This window comes from Protopterus annectens, chromosome 12.part0 (genome assembly GCF_019279795.1).
Source record: "Protopterus annectens isolate FY-2018-M chromosome 12.part0, PAN1.0, whole genome shotgun sequence".
Lineage (NCBI taxonomy): Eukaryota > Metazoa > Chordata > Ceratodontiformes > Protopteridae > Protopterus > Protopterus annectens.
Genome location: NC_056746.1, coordinates 277375427 through 277387436, shown reverse-complemented (window position 1 = coordinate 277387436; position 12010 = coordinate 277375427).

Here is a 12010-nt window from a genome sequence, read left to right as displayed (position 1 = left end):
GAGTAACGTCTTCCAAGGATGATTCTGTCTGCTTCTGAGCTCATGATTCAGATAAATACCTAATTGAGGAACATATCTTTTCCTTTGCTATTTAAGTTCTATGCTTTGTATTGATAAAGTTTGGTGGATTTAGACATTAGCCATATGTCAGGGCCTAAAAGGAGAAAGAGCATCTGTGGCAGATTCCCTCAGAAGGACTTCAACTGCCATTGCATTTTCTTCTTGTGGCCCGACTACAGAATCAGAGTGTAGTGTGCAGGGCTTCACTCCTAAGACCATTCAAAGTAGGCAGTGTTTTCAGCAACACTACTTAGAAGGAGGTTTGAGGCATTTACCATATCTGTGATGGCATGCACAGGGTCTTCCACAGCCATCGACATCCACACCAAGAAGAGAGGGGTTATGGAAGTGCAACTCTTGCATCCCATCTTTTCAGTCAATCTGAGTGTGTTGATTCCAGTGAGATGCTTTCTCAGCCCAAGGGCTATGTTCCTGTTCATCCAGAGGCTTATGGCTGTGTCTTTTTGGATCATACTAGTAGCTGCCATCCTGTCCCATGAGACCAAAAACCAGGGTTCGACTTTCATGAATGCTGGAGCACACTTGGGCAAAGTTTGGTTTGAGATTCCTAAATGTAAGGACAGGATCCCCACCATATTTGATAGAGGATGCTGCTGTCTGTGAGGTGCAAGCCTAGCACTCCTGTCCAAAGTCAGGACTTCAGAGTGAATGTCTCACTCAGTCCCAGAGGGTAAAGCACATTTCACTAGCCCTTGGCTCAAAGCAAGGCCTCTGACTTTGAGTAGGCTTTCTTGTGCTCACCCCATATACCATGCTGTCCTAGAACAGTGGATTACCAAGACACAAGTGATTTTAATTCTTTAGAACCTATAGCCAGGGACTAAACCTTCTGTCTATTCCCCAGTCCTAAAATGGAGAACTCCTCTACAGGTTGAGAACTCCCATGAGGGTGTGGAAGACCTGGATTATTCTTTCCAGATGTTTTCCAATTAGGGTATGACACTGACAACCCTATTTAGTCAGATACACGACATCTCATTTGGGGAGCACTTCAAATGGGAATGAAGGGAAGATTTTGGGCTCAACGCTTTGTTTTGTCAGACCTGGATTGGGAGTCCTGTAGGATGCCTTCTTTGCTGCCTTCCAGAAACCAGACAGGTTTTATTTGAGTCCTACAAATCCCTTGATAAGAAAAATGTAGTAGATTCAGATATGTTGTCCATGGATCCAGAAAAAGGGTCCCGATTTGTCATTTGGAAGAGTAGTTGAAACCAAAGAAACTTGTTTGATATATGTAGGAAGAAAAACAATAGCTGGTGTGATGTCCCCACTCTGGGTCAGTAATCCAGGAGCTTGAATCCTCATCACTGACACTGGAGAGGGACATTCACTTGGAGTAAAAAGATATACTATTTCCAGATGTACCTCTCTGCATAAAGCACAATTTCCGTTTCTCTCTCTCTCCCTCTCCCTCTACACATTCTCCCCCTCTCCCTCTCTCTCCTTATACACATTCTTGGAGATTTGATTTGTGCACACATACTTAGGAAAGGCTCTTACAAGGGTACCCAATTAATATTAATACAAATGGTAGTGTTTGACCATTGCAGTAAGGCTTTCAGGAGTGGCCACAGAGTCACCAAATGGGTGCAAGTACTCTGAATAGTCTCTAAAGGAAGAGTTTAAATACATTTAATGTGTTTTGGCTTTTCCTGGTTAGGGGTCACCACAGTGGATCACCGATCCGCAGATTGATTGGCAGTGGTGTTTTTACGGTGTTGAGATAAGAACATAAAACTAACACAGATGAATAGATTTACAAAGATACAGAAAAATAGTACTTGACTAATCTCCCTATATTTTCCTGACTGATATAAAGAATTACTCTTCCCTGGTCACTTCCTACAGCAAGGCAAGATGAAGTGGGTGAGGATGCCCTTCTATGTCAGGTTCCAAAAACGGAGTGCTCTGAGACTTCAGTCTCCTCTAGTAGTAAAATATCATTTTTGTGATGGATTACAGAATGACATCACATACATCTGGTTACTGGTTCTCATACTACTCCCATTCCTAGCAATTGACCCAGAATCTCGCACCTGTTACCATGCACACAGAGCTTTGCTAAGAATTGTTGCAGCTTCTGGAAGTCATAAAACTATAGAACACTTCCACTCTTTTTTTTTTTTTTTTTTTCTTCTTCAAAGTTAGCTGGACTGAGATTAACCTCTTCGCTTCCACTATCCTATTTAAAACCATACACTCTAATATAAATGTATTATTTATTTTCTGTCCAGCAGGACACACTATTGGTACATTTCTAACACAAGCAACTTTACAAATACATTTTCAGCATAAGCATCTGTACAAATCTAGTTTGATATCCAAATGAAAGTTCCATCTAGTTGTGCTGGCATATGTTGCACATCCACTGCCCTACTTCTCCTGGCATAGCTGGCAATACCTCACATCATCACAGCTGGCCTTCAGAGCAATCAAGTTTGTCAAACTGTTTGACCAAGTTTGGTCACTGTCTTAAACCAGATAGTAGAAAATACTAGAGAGGTGCCTGATGCTGACTTGAGGGCAAAATTCCTAGAACTCAAGTCCACTAGTCAGGTGACAAAACATTCTATTAATAGGGGTTATGATGCTGTTGATGCTGCATCCAGTGTGGCACCTACAGGGCCTATAATTGAGGCATAGGCTAGTACCAGACTAACTGCCTCTTTGGGGCACTTTAATCCTAGACAGTTATCGCACTGAAGCATCAAACCCTGCATCTTTTGTTTGTATAGCAACTATGCTGGACTGAGGCTGCCACCTCTGCAAGAGGATACTGAAGTGCAGCTCTTAAAATGCACCCCTTGGATAAGGAGCTTCTGTTTGTGATGCATCTACCAGTGAAGTATTTAGAAAGTTGAGGAAAGTGGGGGGAAAGTCATGCAGGGTATTATGGGAGTTGCACCTCAATGCTAGGTTCTTACTATCACAGACAAGTTAAAGGCAAGTCAGCAGACAAAAAAAGGACCAGTGTAAGGAAAAAAAATGGCAGGGAGAAAAAAGCTTGGGGGGGGGGCCCAGTTTGCTTTCTTCCAACCGGTATCAGCCATGACTGCATGGGCATCCTACCCCTAAACACAGTCTTACCCAAAAAGAATTGCTGGAAGACTTATGTTTCCCAGTCTGGGAGACATTAAAAGTGGAGTCCTTTAAAATATTTTTTGTGGAAACTGGTTCCAATTTGCAAAGATTCCAAACATGGCTAGTACTCCTTCAGTACCAGAAGATCAAAAGTGCGTAATCCCACCCTTGCATCCTGTAAGAGTCTTCTTGCTATCGGGAAGGATCAAAACTTTGTATATTCCAAAAGTCAAGATGCTAACTCTTCAATACTTGTTACCCTGTTATTTCCCTAAACCCTGTTATTTCCCTAAACCCTGTTAGTAACTCCAGACCTCGAGGATACCTATGTTCATATTCTGTTATCAACATTTGAGCCATTGCTACTGATGGTGTCTTGGGTTCTGAGGTCATTCTTGTTCATATACCAATCTCCACTGATGCCTACATTTGACCTTGTTTTTGATGCAGATTGAGAAATCAGTGGTATGTGGCACAGGCGGAGAGGACCCCGCTGTGTCTTGGACACTGCAGCAAGTACCCTTAGGTTGGTGGATCCTTATGGGGTACCAAGCATTTGGACGTCATCCAGTGACACCACTCTATTTGCATCTTCAGCTCACTTATTTCTGCCCCAGCATGGACTAGACCCAAGAGGCTTCCATAGGGCCCAGCCATCTAAGGGAAGATTCCCTTCCAGGTATTTGCAGGAAGACTACCTGCAAGATGAGGCATGTTCACTCTCCTCCTGAGGTTCTTGCACCTGACGTGGATCTGTTTGAAGAGAGGGATCCCCTAATGCCCTCCAGAACACCCAGAGTTCAGGGAAAATATTTAGTGATGTAACAAAAGGAATCCTGGGCTGTAAAACCCAAGTCCCCTGGCTAGGAAGAAATCCTTCAGAAGGTCTTTTACTCATCTCTGGCTATTTCTTGGATGCCCCCCCCCCCCCAGACTGCATGATTACTCTGGTTGCATAGAGAGCCAGGTGGGAACCCAGTGTACAGACTGCTTTTCTAAGGAAGCCAAAGAAGATCCTTCAACCTCACAAGGACAGACCACAGTGGAGTAAGACTCCTGTCGATTCTGTGGCAGCAGAGGTGGCCACTATAAAAGGAACCCTCTCAAGAGTCCAGCAGTTCATTCTCCAGATATGGATTCACAGCAATAAACCACATGGCAAAGCACACCTTTGCTATTAGGACATTGACTTAGCGGTCATATAACATGCTTTCAGAGTGGTAGTGTAGAAAATACCATTATAACACTATTAAAAAAAAAACTGTCCGTGGTGAACTGCAAAAATGGTCACAGGTGGGAACTTTGCAAAATATTACTTTGTTGACCCTGAAGCATTTGCAAAACGTGATGGGTATCTTGGCAAGAGAAGCTAAGGCAAGTTTTACTTTATGCTACTATGCCTAGCACAGATTTAGTAATTCAGAGGAGACCTTAAGGGCATCCTTCACCACCTACCGTTTTGATGGATCTGTCTATTCTGGACCAAAGGTGAAAGAAACAATTTATTCCAGAGCAAGTAAGAAAAGAGAACACTCTTGGCTGCTGGGGTCAAGTTCTCAGTCCCACAAACTTCTGCATGGAACTGGAAGGGAGCCAGGAACATTTGGTACAAGAAAATGTAACACTTCTAGAAATGTAATGATAAACCAGCTTCTGCAGTAACAGATACCATCCTAGAGGCAAAGGTCGGCACAATCTAAGTACTATGGACTTCCCCAGGAAAGCAGCAACAATACCCCAGAGCACTGCTGGATTTGTCCATCTCTAGATGCAGTCATTGTCTTATTATTCCACTTAACAACATAGTTGGTTAAAATGCAGGAAAGTGAGTCAGAGAATCATATATATATATATATATATATATATATATTTTTTTTTTTTTTGGTACATCAACCCAAAAATGTCTCTTACCCCGAAGGATCGTCCAGCATCACAGAGCACCTTCCACATACTCCCAACTGTTAACTCTAGCATAACTCCATAAAAGGATATTTGGACTACAAAAAGCTTCAAAGCTTTCTTGCTGCTGAAGAGTGCTATTTTGGTGGATCTTATTGAACTATTGGTTTACTAGTGAACTGTCAAAGCAGGGCAGATAAGCTCCCCATTATGAGGCAAAACTTGTTCTGATTGTCATTTTCATTCCTCAGCCTGTTGGTTCAGATCTGAACCTCTGATCCAACTCTGCTGCTTTGTAGCTTGGGATATGACTTTCAAGCTCCTCCCTTATCTGTAATGTATGCCCCTGTCCTCCAAATTTCTTCAGATCTCTTTTGCAGCACTTCAAGTAAGCTGGGATTTTCGGTTCTCGTAGCGCCTCTTGGGTTGAGTGTTCTTTATCCTTAAAAGTTCTATTGTCAACTGAGTTTAGCAATAACCTTTCCTTACCTTTTCCACCAAGTTAGTTTTTATTTTTGTGTGTCTCCATGTCTTTTTATTTTTTTTTTTACCTTCTGGTATTTCTCACTTCTACCATTGTTAAGTTCCATTTCCTCTTCTCTTCCTTAAAAAAAAAAAAAAAAAAAAAGTAAAAGAAAAGGACTTTACATTTCTCATCATTTATTACTAATGCCAGACAAAATGGACAAACTGGTGGGGTTCAAAAAATGTATTTTCTGTGGGTACAAGATTCCTCAGTCTGATGCCCAACGGGAGTGCTTTTACTGCTTAGGCCCTAGCAATTTACATATGGATTGTGACATCTGTGTGGCTTTCAATGCCCGAGCCCTGGTTGATCCCTGCAATCAATTGATTTTTAAGGGCCTACTTCCTTGGTCTAGAAGGTCCTGCAGGACAAGAAGCAAAGAATCAGGGGCTCCACCCCCAACAAAGGAGCTTAAGGAGCCCAGGGAGCACAGAAAACACTCTTCTGCCCAGTCTCCAAAAAGGGGTACTTCAGAGCATCATACCAAGATCTAAAAATTGTCTGATCCAACACAGACTCCTTTCACTCCTTGTCTGTGCCTAACCCCTACTTACCTCCCTGGAGGTCGTATCTCATTCTGTTAGGTCTCCTTTCTTCATTGGACCCTAAAAATCTCCCAGGCCTCCCACTTCCTCCTTAAGATCTTCTCAGAGTCTTTCTGAAGCAGAGGTGGACAGGATGATGAGCTTCCTCAGGATGCAGATTCAGATGGGGCTTTTGCCTGCTCCACCCCCCACTGGATCCATGAGTCTCCATCATTCTATTGTGCCCTTAATATCCTTCTCCAATCCAACCTCCTGCTTTGGAGACCTCTAATCCGTGGTAACCAGAGTTGGAGTCTGGTCGTATGGCATGTTCATCCTTGGCTCTGATGACTTCTCTGATCTGCTAGGCTCTGACTGTTGGAGCACAATGGATTTCAGAGCCAAACCATTGGCATCTGGTCTGAGGGCTAAATTCGAGACTGAAGTTTTCGGAGCCGTTGCTTCCCCTTGAAAGCCTCTGGCCAACACAGCTCCGCTCCCACTCTCCCTTCGGGGCATGGGATCCGTGAGGGTCGGGGGTTTGCTTCGAGAGCTGTGGCTCAGGAGGGATTGCAAAACTGGCCTCTCTGGGTCCTTCTGCATCTGAAGTGGTGGAGAGTGTGTTCTCCCAGCTGAGAATTGCTTTGACTCTACATCCTTTGAATCCCACTCCTATTCTGATTTCTGCACCCAACCCTGCTCATCCTCCACCTCAGAGACGGCCAGACCTTAACAGCGTCTGAGCAGTTCCCCCTACCGAGCTCCTAGTCTCTTTTGACACCTCCCCGGAACATCCTACTGAGGTGGTCCCTCGAAAGAAACTGTGCAAGAAGAGACACCTGTGTTCTCCGTGGGAGTTATTGGCAGAAGACACTGACTTTGAAGGGGAAGGGTCCCTAAAATTTCCACCTGATGTCTCCTTTCGAGAAAAAGGTGGATGGTCTACCCAAAGCCCTTCCTCAGAGGAGTTGGTGTTTCTGGAGGCCTTCAGGTCTGGCACATGACCCCCCCCCCCCGTGAATGGCTTTAGACCTGGTCTCCCACATGTCAGGGAAGGAGCTAGACACTGCAACCCATACCAAAAAGTTGACAAAATCCTCTGTGCCCCTTGAGATAAGCATCACTGGACAAAAGGTTCCCTGGTAGATACCATGGTTGTTGCAGCAGCCATGAAGAAGGAGCTAGCTGAACAAAGCTCCTCTGTCCATCTCCCTAACCAAGATTCCAGAGACTTGAGTGTGTGTGTGTGTGTGTGTGTGTGTGTGTGTGTGTGTGTGTGTGTGTGTGTGTGTGTGTGTGTGTGAAAATTAAATCTTAGTGTGTGTTCATCAGCTACTTGGGACAGGGACATGAAGGACTGGGTTCGCAGAGAGGGTGCTTGGTTTGGACATTCGGCTGAGGAGCTAACCCCTACAGCTGTACCAGTGGGGAGTCTTATTGGGGACCTGGAGGGAGACCGCTATAGAGACAGCCAGACCCTGGGCTGAGTATGTTCCCTGTGTGTTCTTAAGGGAATTTGTACTTGATGCAGAGAAGTTTGTATCTGGAAATACTAAGTGTATACATTTGTATTCCAAGTGCACATCCCTCTCCAGTGTCAATGGTGAGAATTCAGGCTCCTTGTTTACTGGCCCAATGTGGGGATGACATATAGGTGGCCATCACATATTGGTAGCAGTGGTGAGCATCACATAAACAAAACAGGAAAAGGATAAATCTGCCTCTGCTATGTGGCTGCTGCAGCTGTTGTGACTATTTTGAATTTTAACACTCAACCATCCAGTCCCTGTTGTATTCTTAAAGTCACGTTTCCCTCATGATGTCAAATCCTGCTGTAAATTTCACTTTGAAAGCACCTCTTGGTGTCACCTTATCTGCTCATATTTCTGAGCATTTGAAGATCAAATTGGGAAAGCTCTAGCTTCAGACTCCTAAATTTTGAATTGCCCTTTCTTTTATATCTTTCCACCCACTTACAGCACTGCAGTATCTAGAATATTAATCCCATTTTCCATCTTACCTTTAAAATAAATCTGCAGCATCTGGGACAAAGCTGCCAATCATTGGAGAAACCTATGAACTGGTTCTCATGAACAAGCTTGAGATCACTGTTTCTTTGCTGCTGTTGGTGAGAGAAGGAACCGAGGGGCATTATTTTCTAGCCTTCCTAGACTGAAAACTTCCTGTTAGGATCCAGCATGGGATTACTGCTGCTACGGTTTTGTCCCTAATAACAGAAGGAATAGATGGACATTGACTCCTCTGACTGTCCCTGATTAGGTAGTATGTGTATGTGAGGGGGAGGGAACTTCTCTGATTGATCTGGTTGCTGTTTTGGTGGAAACCCCTTTAGTTTTAATTTTAAATGATTGTGCAATTTGGCTTTGTGTTGTGTTGTACTGAGCTGCTGTATGTCTTCCTAGTGCATCTACCAGGAGAAAACTACAAGAAGCCCATAGACCCCTGCAACATTTGGGACAAAATAGTTCGCATCCCACTTGTTAGGAACCAGCTTGGGATCAGTGCTACTGTTTTTTCTGGTGAGAGAAGAAGCAAGAGACATTGATTCCTAGCTGAAAAAAGCTGCAGTAAGACCAGCACTAGTAGTGGCCAGGTAGTAGCCAGTAGTGAATCATTCTTGGCAAAGCTTTTTTAAATCCTGCTTGACATCTTGCATTGTGTAATATATTGTAGCTCTCTAATGTTACTGTGTGCGTATCCAAGCAATGGGTTAAACCGAAATGTTTCAGTAGACTTACTAGTCTATAGTGTAATATCTTTTGTTGACTGTACTGTTTAAGGGCAACTGCCGAGAAAGTTCTCCTCTGAATGCTAGTTTTATAAGCTATAGCATTTACTTAAGTTAGCAGTTTTGTCATAAAGACTGGTGATTGTTCCTTGGTAAATAACCTTAGTTATTGCATCCAGCCCCCGCCTCTTACCATCACTTTTTTCTATATTTAATTCTAAACCTTTATCTTATCAAACTTCTTAATTTTAATAAGCAAGCAATAGTACATTGATCATTGACTTTAAATGAGTATTCCCATCCAGGATTAAATGATCAATGTACTATTTTTATATGTAAAAGTAGTTTTAAAATATGTATATTTATGTGAACTTAATGTCCTAGTGATGTAGTGAAATTTGTCATGTGACTTTGACTATATAAGGAGGGGGTGGAAAGTTTTTAATTTGTCTGATGAAGTTCATTTAATGTGGATGGACAAAAGTGTTCATGAATAAACAGCTTTTACAGTTTTCTTCCTACAGTTTTTTCCTACATTTTTACTTATGTCGTGCTAAGACTGTTAGACAAGACAGTCAGCTATTAATTTCTTTTGCACCTTCCAAGTTGCTATGAAAGACCTCCAAAGTAACATTTTCCAGATGGCTGTTGGAATGCATAACCTTTATATATCAGCAGAACCATGATAAACAAACCCAAAGCTCATTCCACAAGATCCATTGCAACTTCTACAGCATTGTTCAAGAAGGTTTCCATTGATGGCATTTGCACAGCAACAGCAGCAACATGGTCTATTTTATATACCTTTGTCAAATCTTATATATTGATTGCAGTCACTAGGTTGCAGTCGTCCTCTGGAGCTGCTATTCTCGGGGGCATCCCACCATGATGCCACCAAGGGATTCTGCCTCACCAGTTGAAGTGGACAGATGGAATAATGTAAGACATTAAAGTTATGTATTAGCAATAATGCTGGATATTCATTATCCCCTAGTCTATCCATTTCAGTAACACACCCCCTCCAAATTTGCTTCCATTTCTATTACTGGACAGATCTAGCTGACCTATCCTAAAGTCTGCACCTCTTCTTTCACTACTCTTCTGCCTTCTATCTCAAAATATATCCACTAGGTTATGGGCAGCAAACTAAATCTACTGATTCAAAGGGGGCAGGTGCATCTTGGGAGTGAGGAAGGAGACTGAGTGTTTTGGAGAAGCTTTTGATTGTTGGGACGTATCCACCTGATAGTGATAGTTCCATCAGTTGAATTCAATGTACAAGAGATAATGAAGATATAGCATTACAGGACGTACATAACTTCCATTTTTGTGAGAAACTATTTTTTTTATATATATATACATTTTGTTGCCTTTTTTAGGCAAACTTCAAAGGACAAAACCACCACCATAACAGGTACAAGCATGCAAAATCTGAAGGTAATGCTACTCAATGCTAGAAGTCTAAACCTCAAAATGCACTCTCTCGAGGCACTCCTAAAAATGGAGAACATCGATATCTGTGCAGTAACTGAGACCTGGTTCAGGGCTCCAGAGAGCATCCCTGCAATACCAGGCTACAACTCTTACCACACTTTTCGGCCACCAAACCAGGACCGAAACACTAAAGGTGGAGGAGTGTCAATATTCACCAAGGATATTCACACCACCAGGCTAGTTGGCCAACACAATGTGTCTGAAATTCTCCAAGTGCAACTAACACTAGGTAAGACTGCAATCCAAATTGTAGCTTGCTACAGATCCCCCACCATACCCCAAGATTCTCACTACACCTTTCTAAACATACTGGAAAATATTAAGATAGAACCAAACACCCTAATACTGGGTGATTTTAACTACCCTGCCATTAACTGGGAAAACTACTCATGTCCCAACACCTTTGCGAACGGTTCTTGGAATTCATAAATTCCAACACCCTGGATCAACTAATCCATAGTCCCACCAGGGGCTCCAATATCCTAGACCTGGTCATTACCAACATGGGAAATCAATGTTCCTTACCTATGGTCACCCCCTCGTTAGTCAGGTCTGACCATAAGCTAATCACCCTTAACATCCACATCCCACCCCACCCCCAGTAAAGAAACCACCATAAAAACTTCTCCAAAGCCAACTTCATGCTACTCAAGTCAGAAGTGACAAACTTCATGACACCCATGCAGACGGGAACTGAAAGTTCAACTGCTGAATCCTACACTAAGGCACTGTACGAGCACATCCACTCATGCATGAATCGTGCCATCCCAAATAGAACCAAAATGCTCTCATCCAAAAAAGGAAGCCAATCTGGTGGTCCCTGCCAGAAACAAACTTTACAACAAAAGGAAGAAACTTTTGCAGAAAAGAGGAAAATCCCAGGATGCAAAAAACTCCCTTACTAGCCTCAGTGAGAAACTGAGATGCCTCATAAAATCCTCCAAAGCTAGTTATGAAAATAAAATTGCCAAAGATTCCAAAGACAACCACAAAGCATTCTATAACTATGTCAAGAATCTAAATGGCAATGCTCAGATCTGCTCTGAGCTAAAACAGAATGGCATTAAATATACTGATCCAAAGGATATTGCCAATATCCTGGCAGATCGATTCAGTGCCAAATTCACCCCCCTCTCACCCCTCAATACCGGAAGATTGCCAAATTCCAGTAATAACGGCCACACAGGTACAAAACGCACTCTCTAAAGCCAAGAATACAGCATCCATGGGACCAGATGACATCCCGGGCTGTGTACTACATGAACTACAATATGAACTGGCACCTCACCTAAGTGTCATGTTTAATCATAGCCTCACCTCAGGTTTCGTGCCCACTGAGTGGCGCAGAGCTACAGTTATCCCAATCCACAAGGGGAGATCCACCTTGGATCCCGGAAACTACCGTCCCATCAGTCTGACAAGCCTTATCTGCAAGGCCACGGAGTGTATTATCATGGAACTTGTAAACAAAGAAATTGGCAACCTTCAAACACTGGACCCCACCCAGTTTGGGTTTGTGAAGGGCCGATCTTGTCTCCTGAACCTGATTGACTTCTTTGAATCAGTCTCCAGAGCCATGGACAATGGTAAGGTGGTCCACACAGCCTATCTAGACCTTGCCAAGGCCTTTGACACCATCCCCCACTCTGGAATCAT